Source organism: Lepus europaeus, chromosome 20 (assembly GCF_033115175.1).
Source record: "Lepus europaeus isolate LE1 chromosome 20, mLepTim1.pri, whole genome shotgun sequence".
NCBI classification, from domain to species: domain Eukaryota; kingdom Metazoa; phylum Chordata; class Mammalia; order Lagomorpha; family Leporidae; genus Lepus; species Lepus europaeus.
Genome location: NC_084846.1, coordinates 29,988,451 through 29,993,580, shown reverse-complemented (window position 1 = coordinate 29,993,580; position 5,130 = coordinate 29,988,451).

Below are 5,130 nucleotides of genomic sequence, written 5' to 3'. Positions count from 1 at the left end.
GACTCAATCCAGAGTCCGGGGGACTGCTGCGACAGCATCACTTAGGCTGTGAGGGTTTTATCCCACTGTCCGTGGGGTGGGGTAAAATGTCCTGTATGGTGGTGAAAAAAATAAAACCCTGCCCAGTGCTGAGGTCGTCCTCGCTTTGATGCAGAAATATCAGAATGCCCAGCTTCCTGCTAGGGCAGACCCTGCAGGGGAGGCGGCCGCGATGGCTCAAGGGAGTTCCTGCCACCCATGGGAGAGACCTGGGTTTTGAGTTCCTGGCCCCGGGCTCCAGCCCAGCCCAGCCCCAGTCATTGTGGGTATTTGGGAGGTCTCTGTCTATCTCCCTACTGCACATAAATAAGAGGTGTTTGGCTAACCAGTTTTTTTTAAGTATTTATTTTATTTATTTGAAAGAGTTACAGAGAGGTAGGGACAGAGAGTGAGGTCTTCCATCTGCTGGTTCACTCCCCAACTGGACGAAATGGCCAGTTGCACTGATCTGAAGCCAGGAGCCAGGAGCCAGGAGCTTCCTCCAAGTCTCCCATGCGGGTACAGGGGCTCAAGGACTTGGGCCATCGTCTACTGCTTTCCCAGGTCACAGCAGAGAGCCAGATCGGAAGAGGAGCAGCCGGGTCTAGAACTGGCGCCCATATGGGATGCTGGCACCTCAGGCCAGGGCTTTAACCTGCTGTGCCACAGCGCTGGCCCCTGGCTAACCAGTTAAGATGCTCCTTGGAACGCCTGGGTTGGAGGCCTGGTTCCACTCTGGATTCCAGCTTCCTACTATGCACACCAGGGAGGCAGCAGATGATGGCCCAAGCAATTGGCTCCCTGCTACCCATGAGGCAAATGTGGATTGAGTTCCTGGCTTCCAGCATCACCCCAGTCCAGTCGCAGCCATTGTGGGGATTTGCGAGAAGTGAACCAGTGGATGGGAGCCCTCTGTCTGTTTGCTTCTCAAATACCTAATTTTTACTACATTTTTATAAAGTGTTGACTTAAATGGCAAATTTTATTTTGCTACAAACTAAAATGATAAACTGGTTGGTTAACACTGAGGAAGACAAAAGGAAGCGCAGTGCACCTGACCACATCCTGGGCGTGAATCCAGTCCCCCATCACCGAGTCTCTGGGCCTTTGCTATAAATCGCAGGGGGATAGTTACGAATGATTGGGAACCGAAGCGCAGGGACCATCTCCCCGGATGGAGCAGCTGAGAATGCTCCCTCTGCACGCACAGGTGCAGCCTCAGGACCTGCCCAGGTCACCTGCCCTGGATCACGAGTGCATTACAGTCCACAGCCATGTGGAGGCAGTAGAGTGCACCAGTCAAGGCTCACCTCCAGCACCAGAAAGCTTCCTTCCCTGCCTATAATCTCAAAGCTCCTGGCACTGTGGCGCAGCAGGTTAAAGCCCTGGCCTGAAGTGCCAACATCCCACATGGGATACAGTTCTAGTCCCAGCTGCCTCCTCTTCCGATCCAGCTCTCTGCTATGGCCTGGGATAGCAGTAGAAGATGACCAAGTCCTTGGGCCCCTGCACCCTCGTGGGAGACCCGGAAGAAGCTCCTGGCTCCTGACTTTGGATTGGCCCAGCTCTGGCCGTTGTAACCATCTGGGGAGTGAAACAGCAAATGGAAGACCTCTCTCTCTCTGCCTCTGCCTCTCTGTAACTCTGCCTTCCTGCACCGGGAGACAATGCCACCAAACTTCTCGGAGCCAACCTAATCCTAAGGAGCACAATGGGCAGGCATTTTGTCCAGGCATTTTGTTCAGGTCCTCAGATGGGTGGCAGGTGGACAGCCTGATTTACAGCTCTTGAGTCCTGTGTCATAGGACATGTCAGGTTTCTTAACAGAAAGAACCGGGGTACAATGTTTAATCCTGCCGTACCCTCTGCTACACACACTGGGGGGTCGGTCTTTCCCTCCTCCTCCTCCTCAGTCGGGATACCTGTCAGAACTTTGGTTTGCCACTGGTCTGCTCCTAATCTCACAATCAGGTCTTGGCCCAGGAGATTAAGTCCTCCCTCAAGTACACATAAAAATGACCCCTCAGCTTGTTCTCATCCCGGTCTGATGAACATTTTTTAAAATATCAGAGCATGGGATCCCTGTCCCTTTACCCCAACCCTGTCACTTTTCCCCTGGAGAATTCTGTGCCCTTTGGTTAATGGGTAGGGAAGAACGAGTGGCTCCCCTGTCAAGAAAAAAGTGTTGCCTCTTCCCCTTCTAGTTCCGACATTACGTTTATCGAGGGTTCCTGGAAGGACCCACTCAGAGGGAACCCCTGGGCCCCCTAATCCTCGTCAGCAGTCATGAGGGGATTCCCTCCTCTTCTAGCCTCCATTCTGGGCGTCCTGTCCTACCTTTCTACTCCTGTAACACACACCGAGTTGTGGGAGCTCCCCTCTGTATTTCCTGCCTAGCTGTTGACATTTGGGATTCCCCCACCTTTTGTAAGGGGGATTCTGATCCAATCTCTTTTTAACTACCTCTTCTGCAGTGGAAACCATCATTTTTGCTTCTTTTTTTCCCCCTCTCTCGTCTCATGAAAACTTTCCGTACTTTCTAAGTGGTTCCTCAATTGTTTTCTCATTCCACCCATCAATATTTTGCAATTTCTTTGTGGTATCAGGCCGACTATTAATTATAAAATCAACTTTTAAAAGTTCTTGTCCTGGGATTATCACTGTAGCGCAGTGGGTTAAAGCCCCAGCCTGCTCCTGTCCCTCTGGGTCCTCTGGATCCAGTCTGGAGTATTTCCTCATTTGATAGCTAACTCTCTGTAGAAAAGCAGAGGTGGTCTCCTCTTTTTCCTGTTGAATTTCAAATGCCTTAGCGACATTCTGTGACCTGGGCGCAGACTCTTTGATTCCTTTCATTATTAGCTCCCCAGGGTCCTGCATCTCTGCTCCATCCTGGGGACCATTATTCTTTCACTCAGGATCAGCATCCGGAAACTTCTGTTCTATGATAAAACCCCCTGCCAGGAAGATGCTCTTTTTCCCCAATGGCCGTGACTGCCCTGCTAACCATTCCCCTCTCCTACCCTGAGCTCCATCTTCCCTTGTCCTACAGGAACTTCCCAAAGAGGGAACATACTAATGTCTGGTGTCTGGAGGGGATAGGGAAGTTTTCTTGGTCGTTCTTACACTGTCCTAATTCCTTTCTTAAATTAGGATAAGGATTTAAGGAGGCTGTTGGTTTGACTTTCTCATGATCCCTAGATCCCTTTGCTCCTGATTCTTCTGCTGTCGCCCTTGGTTTTCTTTTCCTGTACCCTGTGGGATACAGGGAGGGGGGAGACATGATAAGGGGTCCCAAGGCTTTACATTGGGGCCCTCCTCCTCCCTTTTGAGAGGGAACATAGTGGTCAACTCCTTCATCCAGCAGAGAGCAGGATCTACTTCTTGTAAGGATGGTTTCTGTTCACATCCAAGCATCTGAGCCAAACTTGGGCCAAAAGACCAAGAGTTCATGAACTGGGTCTTTGGGCCAAATAACACAGCAATCATTAATCATTGTTTTGGCTCTCGGTCCGAGGAACAAACTCCAGGACCCCAAAATTCTCACAAATGGACTATCTGGGAGACTGTCGGAGGGAGTCTCTCCGGCCCCACCTTCCCAAGGCCTAGGATTCCTATTTCCCATTTTGACCCAGTCTCTGTGTCTCTGTCTCCCTGTGCTCAATCTCTGGTCATGGAGATTTCCTGCACAGCACCCGAAATTTCCTGTAACCTCAACCCCCCGATGCAAAGGTCTCATATACACCCCAGGACCCACGTCATCCATCTCTGACCGTTTCCTTCATGGAAGAACGAAGGCTTGGGTCAGGACTCCACACTTGCTTTGTATCTGGGACTGGCTCAGTCACACACACCTGACCTCCCAAAATACCCAACCACCAAGGCAGTACTTATGTCCATTTTCCCTGACGTGACTGGTGCACTAGACTGCCTGGTGGCCCTGGTGCCGGCTTTTTCTTTCCTGCATCGCCTCTGCTAACTTTTGAATAACACTCTTAAGTTTTTCTGCAGCTTCTGTGGGGACCCAAGGCACCTGGACAGAGCAGCCGCACGGAATCAGGTAGGACACGTCTGCTGGAGTCCCCACCAGGACAAGCCTTGAGGTTTGTGGAAAGGTCCTCACCGGTCCCCTGAGGACTTGAACCTGGACTCAGGAAGTGCACTGAAAGTCAGACTTGATTGTTGGCCTTGCAAGATCAGAGTCTGCTGAGCAGGCACAGCTGGAGCAATCGGCAAGAAATTTACATCCTAGCACACAGGCCCCTCCCCAGCGCCTCATCCACTAGTTCTCTGGGGTGTACAATATTCCCAGACATCACCTAAGTTACCTTCATCCTTCCTGCTCTGTATTTGATATCCACATGTGGGTTCACTACAGAGCAACCAGTTTGCCAGGCAAATGATGATACATCTGCAAGTCAGCGAGAAGTAATTGTCCATTCTGTATAGAAAATGGACCACCAGACGTTTGCTCACATTTATTTAATGTCAACACCCCTCCTCACCTAGAGACACAGCAAGCACACAAAGGATGAAAACCCAGGTCCATTCCTCAAATCATCTCTCCGTGAACCCGGAAGATTCTGCTAACTCCTGGGTCTCCATGCTGAGGCCACTGATGCCACTGGACCACATCAACAGCGAGAGACTCCGGAGGCAGCAGCCGTGAGCACCCACACCTGAGAGGCAGATATGGCTCCCTGGGGGCTCACTCTCTACAGGAACTGAGCCTGGCAATCCAGGACCCACGAGTTGTTAAGTGGTGGCCCCCGAATCCACCCACTGTGGGCAGGGGGCAAGGGGCACAGCAGGTGCTGGGGAGTGACCGTCCACGTGCAGGTCAGGCTGCGCAGTGAGGGGTGGGAGCAGGGAGAGGACTCTGGAGTGGAGGCTCAGAAGTGAGGCCCGGCTCCCCCTCACACACCCCTGACGAGCGTCCTCACCACACGCACTGCCATCCCAGCCCTGCTAGGGCTCCCAGCATGCTGGGTGGACCCTCTCCAGCCCAGCTTCCAAGACCACCATCACGGCCCCACGCTCCCACCCAGCCTGACGGCCTGCTTCCCCCTCGAGTGCTCCCACCCCTCGATACAGATCCATATTCTCTCTCTCCCC